The sequence below is a fragment of the Haemaphysalis longicornis genome, unplaced genomic scaffold (genome assembly GCF_048455015.1).
Source record: "Haemaphysalis longicornis isolate Haplotype H1 unplaced genomic scaffold, Haemaphysalis longicornis Haplotype H1 scaffold_1, whole genome shotgun sequence".
NCBI classification, from domain to species: Eukaryota; Metazoa; Arthropoda; class Arachnida; order Ixodida; family Ixodidae; genus Haemaphysalis; species Haemaphysalis longicornis.
In genome coordinates, this window is record NW_027526203.1 from 165298690 (window position 1) to 165319205 (window position 20516).

The 20516-nt window shown below is 51.8% G+C and overlaps 1 pseudogene; it reads left to right on the forward strand.

The window, feature by feature from the left end:
* The first annotated feature begins 334 nt into the window (after nucleotides 1-334).
* LOC144155566 (cullin-2 pseudogene) lies at nucleotides 335-16045 on the forward strand (annotated as a pseudogene).
* The last annotated feature ends 4471 nt before the right edge of the window (nucleotides 16046-20516 follow it).

Sequence of the window (20516 nt, forward strand, 5' to 3'; positions counted from 1 at the left end):
CCGTAGGAAACTGCGGGTATAAAACAGTATCGTTCCGACCAGCCTTATTCACGCGTTGTTTGATTAGGCTCCAAAACGTTATCCTGCCAATTCTTGTTCTTATGTTGTCGCCCCCCAACGTGTTGTAAGGTCGTTTTCTCTTCTCGCTATAATTCCCCCAAGCCGTTCACCAGGCAAAGCCGTTGATGTATGGCACTGTATGGTTTTTCCGTTCCAAATGAAAGCAGAGAAGGTTGTTGAGACTTTGCAGAGACATATTTTAAGAAGTGCCGTTTACGGATCGCGTTGTTCGTGAGGCCTGAGCGTTTGGTGCTCTCCGACAGGTGGCTCAAGCATGTCCCTGCAGCCCAAGCGCGTCGACTTCGAGGACACGTGGGAGCAGCTGCGGGACACCGTGGAGGACATGATCACCCTAAGAAAGCTGCCCAAGCCCATCTGGACCGACCGCTTCTCGGATGTGTATGCGCTCTCCGTGGCCTTCCCAGAGCCCCTGGGGGACCGGCTCTACCTGGAGACCAAGAATTTGCTCACAGCGCACGTCCAGCACCTGTAGGAGTTGGTGGTGTCGGGCGATGACCTGGTGAGGGGCTACTACAAGCACTGGCTCCAGTACAGCCAGGGCATCGACTACCTCAACAAGCTCTACATGCACCTGAACACGCACCACATCAAGACGCAAAAACTGAGAGAGGCGGACCTGAGCTACGGCTCTGCGCATCCCGTCGAGCAGCTGCTAGAGATGGGGGAGCTGGGATTGGACCTGTGGTGGCGTAACATGCTGCAGCCGTTGTGTCCTATACTGGGGTCGCTGCTGGTGCAGGCACTGGCGCGGGACCGGCAGGAGGGCCAGTGCCCTCACCAGTGCACGGTGCAGGGGGCCATCCTATCGCTGGTGCAGGTTGACGCGTACCAGCGCAAGGCGCCCCTGGCCCTGTATAAGGAGCTCTTTGAGGGGCCCTTCCTAGCCGCGATAGGCCGCGCCCTGAAGCGTGAGTCCCACTCCCTGCTTGAGCGGTGTGACTGCTCCACCTACATGGAGCACGTGCTGCACTGCCTCAACCAGGAGAACCTGCGCGCACACCACTTCCTCCACTCCAGCTCCTACCCCAAGGTGACGCGCGAGTGCGTGCAGCAGATGGTGGGTGCTCACCTAGGGTTCCTGCAGCAGGAGTGTGGGCCCATGATGGAGGCAGAGCGTCGGTCGGACCTGGCGCGCCTGTACACGCTTCTCCGGCCCCTGGGGCCCCGGGCCCTCGAGGAGCTCGTCTGTCAGCTACAGATGCATGTGGAGTGTGTGGGCCTCGGCCGCCTCCAGCAGCAGCAGCGGGCAAGGGCAGAGCTGCAGCAGTCCTCGTGCTCATCGTGGGAAGGCCCTTCCCCTGTGCCATGTCACCCCAGCACTTTGTGGAGGCCGTGCTGCAGGTACACGCCACCTACCAGGACATGGTCAAGGAGGTCTTCCAAGGCGACCACCAGTTCATGCGGGCACTCGACAAGGCGTGTGCCACCATCGTCAACAACCCGGGAACCACCAAGCAGCCCTGCAGGTCTGCCAAGCTGCTGGCCAAGTACTGCGACGCGCTGCTCAGGAAGAGCGCCAAGGGCATCTGCGAGTTGGAGATGGAGGACAAGCTCACCCAGTTCATCACGGTCTTCAAGTACATCGATGATAATGACGTCTTCCAGAAGTTCTACGCCGAGATGCTGGCCAAGCGACTCATCCACAACCAGTCCATTTCCATGGACGTCGAGGAGGCCATGCTCAACAAGCTCAAGCAAGTGTGCGGCTACGAGTTCACGAGCAAGATGCACCGGATGTTCATCGACCTTGGCATCAAGTTCTCCATATATGTCCTCCAGGCGGGAGCGTGGCCCCTGGGCCAGAGTGCGGTGTCGCCCTTTTCCATCCCCCTGGAGCTAAAGCGGAGCGTCCAAAAGTTTGAGCACTTCTACCGCAGCAAGTTCAGCGGGCGCAAGCTGAGCTGGCTGCAGCACCCTGGCCAGGTGGAGGTGCGGTTGTACTTCCTGCGGCGCTCGTACCTGGTGAGCCTGTGCACCTACCAGATGGCGCTGCTGCTTCCCTTCGAGGGGGCCGACGCCCTGTGCCTGCGCGACCTGGCCGAGGCCACCCGGCTGGCCCCCGACCAGCTGCAGAGGCAGCTGCAGGGCTTGCTGGATGCCCGCCTGCTGCTCCTCTCCGGCTCCAGGAAGGATGAACAGCAGGGGCCGCAGGAGGAGGACCCGGGGGCGGGCCACCACCAGCACGGGCTCTGCTCCAACACGGTGCTGCACCTCAACAAGGCCTACTCCAACAAGCGCTCGAAGCTCAAAATCCCCGCCGTCCTGCAGAAGGAGGCCGCACAGCAGCAGCTGCAGCAGACGCACAGCTCGGTGGACGAGGACCGCAAGCTGTACCTGCAGGCGGCCGTGGTGCGCACCATGAAGGCCCGCAAGCTTCTCCGCCACAACAACCTCATCCAGGAGGTGATCAGCCAGGCCAAGAGCCACTTTGTGCCCAGCGTGGCCACGATCAAGAAGTGCATCGAGGCACTCATCGACAAGGAATACCTGGGGCGGACGCCCAATTCCAAGGACGAGTACCGCTACGTCGCCCGACCCGCCCGCACAAGGGTGGGGGGTAAGGGGGTGTCTGGGGAAGGACACACCCGTACACAAAGGCGCTGCTGACCAATAAACGCTGCCGCAGACACCTACCCAAGTGTACAGTGTACTAGAAGATACAGGTGTGTGGTTAGGGGCCGATTTGGGGGGTCCTTTTTGCGATGAAAACTGTTGTAAGCAGTGCCACTGGTGGCAGCGGGGCCAGTGGCGCTGCTTCGTGGGTGCTGCTACCCCTACGAGTGCGAAGAGTTTGAATCCGGCGTGCTGATGGGTGGAGTTAAAATGCAGTGCCGTGCTTTCTGGACCATTTTCTCTACATTTCACAAACTACGCACTTATCTTGAGCGACTCGTCCAGCAGTTTGCTCTGACCGTGTTTCAAAGCAGCCACAACCGCCTCGCGGCCCGATGACGGGCGTAGTGATGCACGTGCCGGTCTCGCGAGGCTCAGCAACAAATTGAGGCGTCGTGAAATTGTCGTACTTTCTCGCCCACGCGCGCCGACTGCATACGCGTTGACCGGGTCCTGGCGGAGTCCTTGATTAGCGCGTGTTGTGTTATAAGAAAAGTAGGCAAGAGATGAGGACGCAGAAGGAGAAGTTAAAAGCGGAGTGGGGGAGAGAAAATAATATGCAAAGGCAGGAAGCGGTGGCAGGCTGAAACGTAGAACCGAGTGAGGTAGTGCGAGTTCGGGCCTCAAGACGGGGTGCGCGCAGGTTAGCGTGTACGGCAATTTCCATACTCATGATTTTGTTGTCGAGTTTCCATAGTATGGCACGGATATCACGACAGCGGCAGCCGGGTTCACATGTGCGGCATACCTGTGCGGCGCACCGCAGGGCAGGTTGCTAACAACAGAGCGTTGGGTAGGGGGGGGGGGGGGATTTCACGACATCTGCGAGGTACCAGCCAAGGGTAGACTATCTCGAAATATCGGTTAAGTCGAAGCTTTTTCTCAACGCTAATTCACCTCGTATAGGCGCTATGTATTTGCCTCCCTTTATCTCGAAACGTTTTAGGGGCGAAGCCCCTTAGGGGCTCGAACTGTTGGCGTCTCATGCCGTCAATCGTCGTAAGCGTCGTCTCATGTAGCCACGGTACTAAAACACCGTGAGAGTCAAATATTTACGCGTCGCGCTTGAACGCTTAGTGATTCAAAGAAGACGAGACTTTTACAGCAAAGCTGTATACCCAAGGCACCAAAGCCAAGGCACCAAAAAAACCAAGGCACCAAAAATACACTTATACACTGCTTGCTTCACCCCTCCCCAGGTTTCACATATAGTGGAGATGGCCCATGTTTTTTTTTCGGGGGACCACGAATATCTCGAAATGTTGACATGTCGAAATGTCGAAATGACTACACAAGGAAAAGTCCGCTGCAGGCAGCTGACAAGTTCTCCGTTTGAGCCCTTAGCTTCCGCTATGCCCGGAACGTTCACATTTGCGCTGAACGGCAAATTTACGCGGGGTACGCGCTGTAATGGTGTACGACGCCTACAACGTTGGGATAGCTGTGGGCCACTTATCTGACCATGCGGACGATGAAGAGCCTTCAGAGGTTCGTGCAACGGCAGAAACAACCAACATGCTGCTCCAGCTTTGCTACAAAGTTGAAGGTAGCGACGGCGACCAACATGCTATACATTGAGCAGCTCGAGAACGCTTTTCTGGTACTAGGTGCAAACGAGAAACAGGTCAGCACCACGCAGTTCTTTCTTCCTTAACAGAATTCCTGCGAATTATTTTGTCTTTGTACGAAAGCCTCCCTATGCAGTAGAGTTTAGTTATCACAACTTGCTCTTATTTCTGTGACCTGGCCACAAATGTTTGGCCTTTCGCTTAACTCTAAATTCCGAAATTTTCAGCGGATTTTAAAACTTCCAGTTAACGAGGGATTGGTGATGACTTTCAGATCGAGTGAGTTCGCTCACTTACCTTCAGTGATCAACATCAGTGAGGCACGCCTTCGCGCGTGTCATGATTTTTTTGTTTCACGAGAGAAACCAAAGAGATGTGCTAAACCATACAACATGCACACATGCCTAAAAGTGAAATGAACAGCAGGCAATGCACATGTTTTCATTTGGGAAGACATTTTGTGCACATACAATGGTTATTTTCAGGGAGCAACATGTAAAGAGACAACTTTGTGGCTAATAAAACTAAATTGTATGTACAAACTATAGTTTAGGGCGTTGAGGCTCGTTCGAAAACTGTAACAACAATAAGCTCAAATCACCTAAAAGAGTTGAGATCGTCACTCGGGGCCGGCTTGAAAAGAACAAAAGCACGCTCGTTCTTTAGGAAGAAAGCCCGCTGCTTTCCACGTACAACGACGCAGATAGGAACCGTCCCTATTCGCAAGACGAAGATGGATGGGCTACTTGCGTCGATCCGTCGCATTAAGGTTTGCTAGTTTACATGCACAGAGCCCTGAAGTGAAATAATATTAGTTACACACAAGAATTGTGACGGTACAAGCCTCCTTGTTTACGCTTGCTTGGCGTATGCAGCGACACTTGACAACGGTGCACTGTGCTCCGTCGCGTTCCTCCGACACGCCGAAAACGTGATGCTGTCGTCACGTTTGACGCCCTCTTCTTCATTGGCGCCAACAAAAAATCTGGAAAAGTCGATACGGGTAAATCCAGTTCGTTAGATTACACTGCCCACCATGCCCGACGCATGTCAAGCAGGTGGCTGCGGCGGCGCTGTTCCACTGCACACGCCAGCGCGGCGTGTTGAATTTTGAAGCAAAGCTTTCTACCTCTACCTACAAACAGTTCTTTCGTGGCGTGCGGGACAAGAAACTCGCAACGCGGCTGGAGATGGGAGGGCGCTTTTCCCTCACGGAGCACCATGGAGGAAAGAATACTCAGGAGTAGACCTGTGCGCCGCCGCGCCACGCCGCCGCCGCCGCCTGTTTTAGTCGCGCCGTCTGCGCCGCCGCCGAAGTCGCGGGAATGAGTACGCCGCCGCCGCCGCCGGGCAAAATTTTCGGCGCGCCGCCGGCCCCGCGCCCCGCCTATTATTCTTTTCTTTGAGGGGAGCTGCTGAAGGGCGACTCTGAAGAACGAAGGAGTATGAAAGGAAAATACGTCGCTTCGCTGGAAGTTGTCGTTTCTCCCTCTGGAAGAAATGCCTCTCTCAGCGGTGCTGTTCGTCGGGAAATAATCGCGATCCACCATGCATAAACGGATGATTTGTACATTCAGCCTGGAATCAGTCATTCTGCTGCTCTTGTGGGGAGACTTCTAGTCCCCTTCCTTCTCCTCCTTCTCCGAATACCTTTTCTTCCCGGCCCGTCCGCCCCATACCAAGCCTCTTGAATGCGTCCCGCGACCTTGTTAACAAAGGATAAATGCGTGATTTCCTACCGTCTCGACGCGCTTGACTCGGAATCCTCTTGAAGCACCCCAGCTTTTCCCTCTGCCACGCAAGCACGACATCTTTCTTGTTTTATCCGCTTTCTCAGAAACTCTAAAATGACCAGGCACCCATGTTACTCCAGGCCCCCATGGTTAAATAGGCCCACCCGACTCTCTCTGTGTCAATAGCCCTCTTTCTTTCTTCTCCAAAGGGAAGTAGGATGGAGGACAGGAGCGAACGCAAACTTCAGCCCCTCAAGCCATATTATTTCTACTGTACAAACATGACCAAAAGTGTTTGACCACCTTCCTTCTTAATAAAGGCCGGTCCCTTGGCGTATTAATTTCAGCCTGGATAACCTCTCGGCCTTTCCTTTCGCTTTTCTCCTCCTCCTCCTAGTCATCCAACGGGGATAAAAGTATACACTGCAAGGAAAATAAAACACTAACACAAAAGATGCGGTCTCAGAGCGACTGATAAGAATAAATGCGGATGAAAGAGAACGACCGAAGTACACAAGTCTCCAAAATCAGTGCGCCGCTCCTCCCACCACTCGTCGATTCTCTCAAGGGGACAAGCGGCTAACATCGAAGAATATATGGGAACAGTGCACAAGAAACCGCCGCAGTAGCGCGCAAGCTTGAATGGGCAGCGTCATTACGGGAAGAGTGCACGGGAGGTGGGTCAAGAAATGAACTGTCCAGGTACGCAGGAAGGGTCAATGAAAGCGCAGCTAGGATCTCCGGAACTGTGAGCCTGGCACAAGCATTCACAACTCATTAACGTCAGCAATGCATTACTTAAACGAATGTGAAACACAAAATTGGAAGGAAATTCTAATACCCGCACAACTTCAGACAACCAATGTCGTATTTGAGCACTGTGATAAAATAGCGTCCCAGAGGGCAGAGGAGCGTACATCATGCTGCCCTTTCTCGCTGGAGGCCAGTTAACTAGACGATTTGGAGAAAAAGAATTCAGAAATAATGGTGAAAGGTACCATAAGAAAATCTACAGAAATTCAGAGGGTTGTCTACGAATGCATTCTTACTCCTCTTGCCTTCATTGCGAGTTCTTTACAGCCGAATTAGGCTATCCCAAACAGAGCTTCGACGAGCAATGTCCATGCTCCGCAAGAAAGCTATGATTTTGAAACGTAAAAGTTGTATATTAATAGCGCGTGCTGCGTGACGTGAACGTGATTGATTGCGGGGTTTAGCGCACCGAAGCTACACATGAGCTATGAGAGAGAGAGAGCGAGACAGAGAGAGAATAAATTTCGTCAGCACAAAAATTGCGGAGTAGTGTCCTCATTTCAGAACCCCATTCGTGGTGCCAGCTGGTCGTCCGCACTGGATCAAAATTAATCCGAAGCGCCTCATAGCCCATGTGTTTTTTGACACTTGTGAGTAAAAAAAACCCATGGGCTAGAGGCGCGCTGTAGTGGGGGGCTTCGGATTAATTTTGATCCCCTGTGGATTTTTACCGTGCGCCAACATCTCAACACAATGGGATTTTCGCTTTTCCACTCAATCTGAAAAGCAGCCACCGTGGCTGTGATGGGTGAACCCCGGAAACGGAAAAAATGGTCCCATACTCCAGTCGACGTGTTTTCCTTCAAGTTAGATTTGAACTTTTTTGCGCTTTTGATTTTATCCCTTTGCGTTTTAGCCAAAGGGTTGAAGAAGAGATGGAATGCTTTAATATTCCTATAGGGGCAGAAATTAACGCCATGGAGGCTAAAACCCAACAAACCAGATTGGGTCGACAGACGGACGGTTTGATGGATGGATGGATGAATGGATGGGTGGATGGATGGATGGATGGTAAGGCTGAGCATCGATAAAAAAATTTAATGCAAGTAGTTGGATTAAAACCACACAACCAACAATTGCGAAGGCAGGAAGCCTGGAACCGTCGGTTTAGTAGCTTAGTCGGACACAGCTAGCCTCTCAGTGTCTGGAATGTCATAGAAGCTCTACGCTGCGAGGTTTAATCAGTATCGGTGAAAATTGAACTAGAAGCCGTGGGAGCTCCACCAAAGAAGCGCACAGCGGCGTCCCAGGTCTAGGCCATTTCGGTGTACGGACATATCGGTGTACGGACGTTTCGGTGCACGGCATTTCCTTGCGCGAACATTTCGGCGACCGTATTATCGGGTGCTTGTTTGCTTGAAACAGCCGTTATATTTTTATTTTCGCTTAACATGGGTTTTGGACAACAATCTAGGGCAGCAATTGCCTTGTAATATTGATGTCGTGTTCGCGATTTTTTGCCAGGTATTTGTACAAACTGAACATTTTTGTATTTTTCTTTAATACCTAGTTCAGGGAACACCTGTTTTGCAGCCAGTTGATTAAATTCTTCTGCACATGTTTTTTTTTTTTTAATTTACTACAAGACGTTATTTATATTCGCTCTTTTTGGGGGCATGCTAATCAGCAAAGACAATTTAGCCGATGTTTTCGATGGCTAACGCATTCTTTATGTATTTTTTTCTAATAGCGTCCTCGATAAACACGCACCGGTGTTGCCCCCAAAACCGGCGCGGTGCACAGTGCCCCACGACGGTGCGTACCGGCACGGAGCGTTGATCGAGGACAAACGGGGCGGTTCTACCCAGGCGCCATCTCTTATAGCGTCCTCGATAAACACGCACCGGTGTTGCCCCCAAAACCGGTGCGGTGCACAGTGCCCCACGACGGTGCGTACCGGCACGGAGCGTTGATCGAGGACAAACGGGGCGGTTCTACCCAGGCGCCATCTCTTAATCTAAGAAATCAACTCATAAAAACGTTCACAAGTAACAATACAGCACTGTAATGAGACACAGCGCTATTTGAAAGTGGTATTTATTGAAGGCCAATGATTATATGTACGCACAACTTAAATCCGTCACACATGCGGAACAACGTACCGCTTCCACTAAACAGCTACATACAAGCTGCTTCTAATCTTCGTTTGAGCCATAATGCGAGTGCCTGTTTTGTTCCGCCCTTCCGTTACAGCAAAACAAGTAGGTCTTCATCGTCTAGGCACTCCAGTAACAGTTCATGATAATTCGATCGAACGAAACGAATGTCAATCCCCAACTTTCTGGCAATGCATGCAGCCGTCTTTGAAGTACACAAAGTTCGCGTCCTCATTTACAATCACTGGCCGTTGTTACCGCCCGTTAGGAGACTGTCGCATCGTTGCCCGATGAATTCACAAGCACGCCATCCTTGTCAGCAACAATACACAACTCCGTCCGCCTTGACACGAGTGCGGCGATGCGCCGTCGCTGCAGCAGACGGCGGAGGAAGCTCCTTCGCCGGCATCGTCCGCGATGCATCTCGGGACTGCACGCCGGCGCACCGTCGACTCTCTCGGTGCGCGGCGGTGCAACCAAAAATTGCCCCGCGACGGTGCACCCCGGTTTATCGAGGACGGACGGTGCACACCGGTGCGGTTTATCGAGGATGAAAAGGCGCACCGGTGTGCCCCGGTGTGCACCGGTGCGGTTAATCGAGGATGCTATTAATAAAATGCACACTCTCACAATCCTCAACTTTACAAACATTCGGTTGCCCCTAAAAATGCAGACAATCTTATGAAAAGTTTATTTAGGCTGCGTTGTCATGTTTAAATGAATTTGGAGAGTACTGTTCTCGCCAGCTTTTTTTTTTTACGGACAAGTTTAGGATATTGTCGCGGAGGAAGAACGGGCCTTTTGAAAACAGCTGCAGGTTCTATATCTCATCAATGCTGATCAAGCGCGTACAGGTTGTGCGTACAAATACCACCAATTCTGTTCGGTCAAACCAACCTCAGTTTTAGCTTTACATGCTTACTTTCATTTCCTTTTCATTCTCCCAGCCCCCCCCCCCCCCCTCCCCCTCCGTCTGTCTGTAAGTTTTAGCCTTCCCAGATTTCTTTTTCAGTAATATTATGGTTATTATGTTCAATTTCCCGTGGAAATCTTACAGGCAAAGCGGCCATCACCTTCTCCAAAGAGTCACCGCATTGATGCAAGAAAAAGCGATACATTCGGCGTGAGCTCACACGACCTCTGTAGTGCACAACAAAAAGCCACCCGAAAAGCCGCTGAGGACACAATCGTTCGCGCCTGTCGCCCCCATCGAGGAACAAGCTCGTCGGCTGCATTCTTCCGCGCGTCGCGGCCACACGGAAGGCGCCCCTCTCCAGGAATCGCTCTTTCCTTTCAGTCGCCCCACCTACAATTAACTCTTGAAGTCGCGCATATCATGGACACCCCAGACATTCCTCCTTTTCTTCCATTGTAAGAGGGGAAAATTTTGAATAGGCTAGTTTTGCGAGAGCCGCGACAGTCGTATTCACGTTTTCGATGCCCAGTTTACACTTTGAAGAAACACAAGTGACACCCCCCTCTATCTACCAAGGGGGCTGGTCTAAGCACTTAGCCCTCCCCACCCCCACCCGTTTAGCCACTCCACCGTGCGATCAATGGCTAGTTCTCGAGTAGAACCAACACCGACTGCAGGAATAAATCGATAGAGAAAATTATGAATTATGAAAATGGATGCACGCGTGCTTAAGCTAGCTCGTTTCCTTTCTTTCTTTCTTTTCGCCGTGGTTTGGCGGACGGGGAAGGGGGGGGGGGAGGTAGGAAGCGACTAAAAGCAGCAGCATCTTGCAGCGGTGGGTGAAGTGAAATCAAAGCCTTTCGGTAACACTTGAATTAAAATATTAGAGTTGTTCACATGAATGCTGAAATAAAAATGGTAGAAGGGAAGTAAATTAACAACGTTAATTTTTAACATTTAATTTCGAAAGTGGGTTTTAGGCGCTAATGCTCTCGAACGTAAAATTATATCGTCTGACGAAACGAAAGTATTAAAGCTAAAATGTTTAAGAAATGCCTGGGACATCCCGTGCACCGAAATGTCCGCAGCGATACGTGCTGCACCGAATTGTCCTACACATGTCCGGATCCCCCACGGTTTTTGCATATTTTCTTTTCCCCAAAACTCTCTCTCTCTCTCTCTCTCTCTCTCTCTCTCTCTCTCTCTCTCTCTCTCTCTCTCTCTCTCTCTCTCTCTCTCTCTCTCTCCCCTCCACCACCACCACCACCACCACCACCCGCTATTCCGCGCCGCGCCGCCGCCGATCCGGGGACCCCCGCGCCGTTTCACGCCGCCGCCGGAGGTGGGAACACCGGCGCGCCGCCGCCGGCGATTTCTGACCGGCGCACAGGTCTACTCAGGAGAGGCCCCTAGCATCCCAATGCATTGCGAAAAGTGTGGAGGAAGTTACGTCATTTTTCTTGAGCCCACGGACAATGTTGCTTACTTGTTTACAACTGTGGCGGCCAAATTTGGGCGAATAAAACGGACAAATTTTTAAGGCGCTTGGTATGTGGCTGCCTCGCTACGCTTGCAAACCAGTTCAGTCGCTACGACAAACGTTTTTAGATTAAGCCAGTTTGAAAACTCTGCCGTCGGAGGCGGCCTTAACTCGTACCCCGGCCGCAGCGGCGCTCACGTCGCGTCAAGATCGGCAGAGCGAGCCGCTGCCGCCGCCGGCGACCTGCCGGGAAAATCCCCTTCGCTCAGCGTTGGCGAGAGCCACAGTTCGCTCTTTGCTCACTTTGTGTTTCTTCGTTGTGAAGTGAAGTGAAATTTATCGCTGCTGAGACGTAGCGCGCAAAGACCGCCGTGCTGTACGACCCCAAACAATGCTCCCGTCGTCTGCGTTCGCCATCCCGTGAGCCTGTTGCTATGACGACGACAAACGCTACTTTGCCAGGCTTAATAGCTGAAAAATCGTCCTTTTATCTCAAAAATGAAGGCCGTTTTTCGAATGAAACTTTAAGTGAGGGTTAGAATGGGCAAATTGAAGGCGAAATCAACAGCTTAGAACATGACATCGCACCGAGGAATTAGCGACGAAGCTGTTTTCGCTGCGAAGCGGGAGGGCAGGGCGACGCCATGTTAGGCAAATCAAACCGGAGACAGCAAAGAATGATGGGATAGTGTGCTGGGCTCAGTGGGCTCAAGTCATGGCGGGACACGGCTTCACAAATGTGACGTCAGGGCCTCTCCTAACCTTTTCTTTCCACCATGCTGAGCACAGTGTCGATGGCGCGGCGATAGCACTGCAGCTGCCACCTTGGGGCGTTCCTCCCCTTGCGGTGAAAATTTCAACGTCGTAACAAAGAAAAATTTCATCGCGTTTAGTTTTTCAAAATACGTTCAAATAAACACATAAAAGATACTCTGATACGGTTTTAGTTCTTTAAAATGCGTTTGCAAGAACATTTACGGAATTTGAATCAAAGATCCACTGCTTAACCGGAAGTACGTCACGATGAAAAAGACGTAAAAGGAACGTTTCCAAAAGGGACAGTTACGAGAATACCGCCCCTGGTTGCTTTAAAGCATGCCCGAACGGCGGCCTGTTGTTTAGATGGGGAGTTTTTTTTCTTCTGAGAACTGCTTTTCCGAGAGTTGATGATCCGCCGCCTCCATCTGGCTTATGCTCATTTCAGCTTCCTTTAATTTCTGCCTCATTTTTTTTCAGGTTATGCCGAACGGCAACTGCTACATGTGTTGTTCCTAGCTTTTACTCGGTATTGTAACAGACCGGACTATCCGCTATCGGCATTCGGCCTAGATGATATCACCTCGTCCTCCTCTCCCCCCTTCCGTCTGCTTTACTTTCCTTCCTGGCTTTCTTTCCCCCTTCCCCGCTGTGAATACGGCTACTTAAGCGCAGCAAATAAACGGCCGTGGGCCTTTCGTCTTGGCAAGGCCCAGCAAAATGTTGATCATCGCCTTGTCTGTCAGCCAAACGTTACAGGTATCTTTTCCGCGCAGGTTGGTTGAGAATTAGCTTTCGCTGATACTTGCAGTGAATGCAACTCGCCTGATCATCTTTGACTATGAGAGAACACTTCTTGGAAAAAGAAACGTCCCGCTGAAGGATGAGCATTTGCCCGCAACCGGGTGTAGCCCTGCTCCAAGGCATCAGGTGATTTTGTTCATATCGTTGGTCAGTGCTTCAGCCTCTCCTGGTGTTGCGACTTTTTACCGTTCAGGTATACGGCAGCTACTGGCCTTTCATCCTGTCTTGAACCCGCCTCTCCCACTCTTATCAAATTCTTGAAAGCTACTATGCCCTCCTTTCCATAAGCATCGGGCTCGCATATTCGATGTACTAGAACACATTTAGGCTGCTGGGAAGGGTGGTTTTGGACCAGAACTGGGCCATTTTTAGAGGTTGCCGAAGGATAATCTTGGCCTTTCGGCGACCCAAGCTTCACTTTCCATCCCTTGAGTTGATTCTGCAGAATTTTCCTTTTCGAGGCACTCCCCTTTTTTCGCTTTGCTGCAGGTACATGTTGGTCAGACAGGTTCGTCTCCTTTCTCTCCCTAGGAAGTGACTTTGACATGTAGCTTGGTGCGTCAGGAAAAACCGTAGGAACGGCATCATTAGTAAGGAACGGCCGCTCTCGTTCAATCTGCACGAGCTCACCGTTCACTGTTGTTTCGAATTTCCGCTTAACATCTGGGTCGTTCGGTCGACACGTTAATACATCGCCTTCGCCTTGACGTGGCCTACACCAAGAAATTCCTTTATCGTATTCGATTCGCTGATGACACCTGCTGTGCTTGTGAACACCAAACTGAAGATGTGCATCATGTCCTGCTTGAGTGCCCTCTATATGCGACCGAGCGAAAAAAACTAAGTAATAAGCTTAACCTGCTATCTCGGACACCCCTATCCTTGCCGAAACTGTTGGGTCCGTGGGACAATGTACGCAACCAAACGACAGCCTTCCTTGCCTTAAGGGAATTTTTTCAAATGACGAAGATGTGTGAACACTATTAAATGCGTGCACTTTCCTCTGAAACGCTCTGAAATGGGTGTGGAAACACACAAGGGTGTTATGTATATTGGCGAAACTATCTGTGTCGCGTCGTGGATGTCGTCTGTATATAGATGTGTATAGTTCTCTTGTTTTTTTTAACGATATTCCACTGCTGTAAGGAATCATGTATGTATATATATATATATATATATATATATATATATATATATATATATATATATATATATATATATATATATATAGATATGGGTGCGCTTGTGTACTACACAGAGCAAGTAGTTACTGAGTGCGCATCTTTCATCCGCTGCTGTCTCAATGTACTTAATCTAACCCCTTGTGGTTCCTTAGGGAAGGTATTGTACCTTTTGTATGCTCCAATTCCTGGAGTAGCCAGCTCCTGTTTGGGTTGAAGCTAAACTCTCCAATAAATAATTATTTCTCTCTCTCTCTCTCTCCGCATAACAAATTGCGATTCAAAGTGCCTCTCACAGACAACGCTGCCTGCGTCTAGTGGCCTGTCAGCCCTTTTTATATTCCTGGGCCACAATTCACGCCGGTCGGGCTCCACAGGCACCCGAAAAAGTGACCTTTTTCCCTTACATGATCTCTGTCCGCTCTTGCCGAGTGGCACAAAGCAAGAGCTGCCCCTCTTATCCCGACGCCTCTCCGTCATTGCGCGCACAATCACATTCCTGATACTTTTCTCACAGACATGTTGAATGTTCGACGATAAAACGATGCGCGAAACGGCTGTTAGTTTGTCTGAACAACGACGCAGATACGCAGCCACAGACGGCAAGCAGAGGTGACAGGTCGGTTCGACAATTATCGTCTGTTACATAGTCTGTGCACTTTAGTCTCTGTACGATGACAAGAATGGCTACGGGCCCGTTCTCGTCATCGAACAGGGACTAGGCCTAATACGGCAAGGCACCTGCTGCACAAAGTGCGTCGGACGGCGGGCGTTCGTTTCAATGATGTTCAGTACTGGGGCGAAAAATTCCCATATCTCGGTTCAGAAATTCATATTTTTAGCATATTTTCCTCGCAGGTTTCTCAAGAATTCCCTGCAAAATTCCCTGCGTTCTCTTTCTTCAGCTGACAGAGTTCTACGTGGATTCCTGTTCGGTTTTCGGCGTCAGCCAGAGACACCTAGGTCCACTTTACGTAGCCTTCCGGACCTAGATGCCATTCAGAGAATGAAAGTTTCAACGGGAATTAAATTCCTCTACATGTGCCGCTCAGCATACTTTGACTATGCATTTCACGTTTTGTGCCAAACAGCATATGCTTACTTTTCATGCTAAACATCTAAGTAAAAAGTGCCCGTATGAAAACAATAAGACATTGTTGGGTAATCAGGTAATTTTAGCTCAGCGCTGTGTTACGATTCGGCCCGCCGCTGTACTTTCCTGCAACACTCCTCGCCTGTGAGGCGAAGCCTCCATGGCGTGCCGACGCAACAAGCCCCACCGTGTCGGTGACTCATGTTTTCACGTCTCGACAAGCCCAGGATCTCTGGCGCCCATCTATCGGCGCGATCAAGATTCGATGGCGTGCCGACGCAACAGGCCGAGACGCGCCCCAAGGACACGGAGGCCCCGCGTCCGCAGCGGAGTCCTCCTCTCTCCCCTCTCTCGGACTCAGTGTGCGCTGCTACTACCGACTGCTCACGAACTCTGGAAAGAGTGTTGTGTGTGTCTGTCACGTTCGTGGCGTTGCACAATCTAGCGGGAACGCTTGTTTTGACAGTTGGCGCTTTTGGGTATAAATAGGCCTCACCCAAGCACTATGACCCATTCCTGTCTGAGCAGTGAATCATTGCTGTCACTCTGCTCGAGTCCTGTACTGTTACCTCGCCCGTCGGGATAACTTTTCCAGACTGTCGGGTGTCCCGCTCTCCTGCTTCTGAAGGAAACGAGCGGGGAAAGCGCTGGAATCCGGGGATCTATTTCCCACCCAGCATTCATCATAAACTCCCGGGACAAGACGCGCATCATGTTCAGGCACAGTGCGCGATGTTCGTCCACAAGAACTTAGTCCACACCCGTATCGACACGCCTGCCATTTGCGACTCGCTGCAGGAGGTTGTGGCAGGCAGGGGCCTCATCCCGTCACGCTCAAGGCCGCTTGTGGCGGTTTCTTTCTACGCAAGGCCAGCCACTTGTGGCTACCGCCAAGGGAGATGACCTTCTGAGCAGCAGCGAGACTACATGTGGATTCGCAGACTTCAGACAGCACAACCAGAAGATGACTTCCTAGTATCGGGAGATTTTAACGGGCAACACCCAGCCTGGGGCTACACCTATGAGAACAGCAGGGAAGCAGCACTTCTCGAAATGATGGCAACCTACGGAATGGAGTTGGCCAATGACCTCGACTCTCACACCCGGTACGGCCTCCACGGAGGGCAGCGCTGTACGACCCCAGACCTCACATGGACTTCCAGCCGCTCACTGGTGATAGAGTGGAGGCCAAATCCCGGCCCCCTAGGCTCTGACCACTATCCTATATGGATTGAGCTATCCCAAATGGTCGAAAGCGCGACAGCCGGAGGACAAGGAGTGTGGACATGAACAAGTTCAGGACGCTGCTCAGCCAATACCAAGGCAACCGGCCTGTCGATGAGGTACTAAAGAAGGCAGTAGCCCTTGCCACTCGCATCTTGGACATCAACCCAGAGCTTCCTACCCCGGATAAGCACCTTACCAACCTGTGGGCAGCACGAAAGCGTCTAAAACATTTTCATTCAGAATGGAAAGAGTCTGACCCGCCGCGGTGGCTCAGTGGCTAAGGCGTTGCGCTGCTGAGCACGAGGTCGCGGGTTTGATTCCTGGCCGAGGCGGCCACTTTTCTGATGGAGGCGAAAAGCAAAAACGCCCGTGTGTACGAGATTTCGGCGCACTTTAAAGATCCCCAGGTGGTAAAAATTAATCCGGAGCCCTCCACTACGGTGCGCCTCATCGCCTGCGTTGCGTCGGCGTGTTAAACCCCACAATCAATCTAAAGAAACAGTCATGTAGACGTTTTCCGTCTGAGGCACAAAACTGCCGAAGCTAGGTGCTACGCCAAACACCTGGCTCGTGATAGGTAGCAAGACCACTGTGCATCCTTCGTCGACTGTGGCAAACATTTCGTTCAATCTGTGGCATGCCTAAGCCAATAATACAGGTCCCAACCTTCGCCTGAAACTCAACATGGACCCGGAGACATATGAACAGAGCCTGGCAACCACCTTGTTTGCCGAAGCCACGTACGACAGCGAAGAGGGCGAAGACTCTATGTATGATCCTATGCCCGTTGTTTTGATCAAGGCTTACACTCGCTGTTTACCCCTGCAGTGCTCGCAGCCGCACTCGACTCAGTTAAAGGAAGAAGTGAACAGGGCAAGGACGGAATCACCTGGGCGATGCTTCACAACATGGAAGAACGACAAAACGAAAAATTGCTGCATGAGCTCAACATGGTCTGGAAAAGCTACCTCATGCCTGATAACTGGCGCCACTGTGTAGTGCGAGCTATTCCTAGACCAGGGAAACCTACTGACAGATTAGACAACCTGCGACCCATCTCGCTCACGTCTACTCCGTGCAACCTGCTGGAAAGAATAGTGCTTAGTAGACTCCACCACCATTTGGAATACGTGAAACCAGATTTTTTCGACCCTGGACAGGCTGGGTTTCGGAAGGGACTATGAATCTATGACAGCATACACCTGATAAAGGCAGCTTTTAAGCGTTGAAACGGGCGGCTCCGCCAGGTTCCCGGGCTCTTGGTGGCTGTCGATCTTCAGAAAGCTTTCGATATGTTAGACACGACACCTGCTTGAGGTTCTGGCTGAGACAGGTGCGAGCTCCGGTATTCAGAACTTTGTACGAACTTTCTTGCGGCGTCGAACCTTCTAGCTTGTTGCTTCGACAGCAGTTGTCACCTCGTCCAAGGTATTTTATGCTGCCGCAGTTAGAGTACCTCAAGGAGCATTCCTATCGCCTACCCTTTTCAACATTGTGACGGCTAAGACCACCCGGGCACTGAGGAAGATACTGGGTCTCCGCTGGACTGCCTCCGCGGATGATGTCACCATCTGGGACATTCCACAGCAGTGTACAGCCACTGTAAGTGCTGTTCAAAGAGGCGTCGACAGGCTCTTAGAATACCTAAGACCAACGGGCATGCAAGTGTCTCCAACGAAGACGCAGTGTCTGGTCTTTCGGGGCTCTGAAGCTGAGCGTGCCCAGGTACACGTTACCCTGAATGGGAACGCCATATAGCGACCGAGAGATGGCTTTACTCGAATACTGGGCATAGAAACGATAATGGCACTCCCAAAGAATGGCTATCGCAGCTCCGAAAGTCGTGGAAGTCGATACTGCACGTAGTACAGAGGATCGGCATCTACTTCGGCGGTGCTTGCACCATAGTACTGCGAACGCTCGTTACCATGGTCCCCACAGATAAGGCGGGCCATTTACCTAACCAAGGCACAGATGCTAAAGCTTGTGGGGATCGCGACTTTCACGCGAACCCCTTTCTGGCTAGCTTCCCATCGCGGCTGGCGTGGCACAATGCGCCTCGCTCGCGCGACGGTAACCATACGGGAGGGTGCCAGCGACCAGAGGGTTCGTTGTCGCCCGGGTGGTGGCGTTGACCCTTTTCCCCTCTGCCTTGTATACCGGAGAACCAGTTCTTCCTCAGCACTAGCGCCACCAAACGGCGAGGTCTGGTGGGTTGTCGCATGACGAGAGGACAGTCTCTTGTCTTGGGGATGCGGTAGGGCGCGGACGTTTCGGCGCGCTGGTCCGGACCTGGGGAACGCGCCACATAGAGACGCGTCCGGGCGAGCTGGGAGACTGCAACCGCGCCCGCACGCGCAGCGCCCCGCTGCTCTGGTATCCAGCGGTGAGTCGAACCATCTCGATCTCTAGCGTTCTTTAATGCCTCGCTCCCAGTGTTACCGTTATGGCCTATGATTAGTCTGTATGCAGTATATTTGATTTGCACTTCGCAAGAAATGCTGCCATTGGTGTTTTGCCCTCTCCGCCTCCTACCTTTGTCTGTCTCCGCAAACAACGGACCCATCCGCAGCCGGCGCTCGCAAGGCATGTTTGCTGAGCGCGGATGGCTGCGGGGTGGGAAATAACTAGTGTGTGAAATGTATTCCCACAAGCTAGAAGTCTTGTACCGAGACTCCCTTCGGGTGGTCACCGGCATCTTACGCCCCGCAAAAGTTGGGGACCTACATAGGTACGGCCGACTGCCCTCGGCGGCCGCGCTCGCTGCCAGAAGAGACAATAATGCCTCAAGGCGAACTCTAACGGATGCTGGCGCTGGCAGGCGTATCATACGCCTTGCTGATGAATGGGTCAGTCCCGAGCTACCCCAACTACTGCTTATGACACCACCTTGGGAGGACACGCTCGTTACTCGACCACAACCACCGCCCCGGAGCAACACCCTCTGGACTAGCCAGAGGGTGTTGCCCGGAGACGCAACAAGGAGCATCACACGAAGAAAAGGGAGGCTCGTGCACGCAGCACCAATGACCCCGAGCTTCAGGCAGCTACTGTTTACACAGCCGCCGCTTGGGATGAGGAGACACGGGAGGCGACCCTTGCAGTGGTAACACCATTTGGGTCATACAGAGGATCACAGGCCTACAAATATTACGAGTTTACGAGCACGCAACGAGCTCCATGCCTTGTGGATGGGGACTCTCGTGGTACGCACCGAGGCGGCGCGCTCACTGTGGGTGGCACGAGAAAAAATCACCATAATGTGCGACAACACAGAAGCCATCAAACGACTTCAAGGACCAAGCATCGATGGTTCAGTGAGCCATCACATTAAGGAGTGCAGATCACTAAGAAACCACCACAACGTCCAGATGTGCATCGACTGGGTGCCGGGACACGTGGGTAACCTCGGAAACGAGGTTGCTCACGCGATAGCGACCGGGCAAAATTCTACGCTCCGCTGGCTTCCCGACATCCGGTGCCACCACTGATTGACGTTGACCCGGCCAGCCTCGTTGAAGAAGAGAAAAAACGAATAAAGACAAACATGAGAGACATGAATCCCCAAAATGAGACCCTCTTCCAAAGGACTTACCCAGAGTTGCCCAAGTTCTGACGTACAAGGCCCGAACAGGTGCCGCCCGTACACAGAGGATGTGCTACACAAATGGCGCTCCTATGTTAAAGTAGCGGCACGTAGTAACCCAGAAAGACGCGACGGCTCCGCCGCTTCCATCGACCCACCGTACCCCTGACCGTACTGCAAGGACTAAAAAGTAAAGCAGGACATTCGAAATCTCCTGTGGGACTGTGGTGGCCTCCGTGAACTCCGAGCCCGACACGCCCAACAGGTGCAATCATACGAATTCAGAGTGGACGACGCCCACGAATCCTAGCTATGCCCACGAGAGATTATTGTCCCTGCGGGTTTTCGCCAGTCAGGCGTAGCCCGGAGAATTTAGGTTGTAGAGGATCCCTGCACCCGCTTCCTAACAATCCCCTCCTTTCTTAGGCCACTGGCCACCCCTTTTCCTAATAAAGGTTTATACATACATACATATTCATTTATAGCCCTAAATAGTCTTATTTCCCCATTTTATTGCATCACGTTTCATAAAACATGTCAAATAACGAGAAATAGCACTCTTTATAACA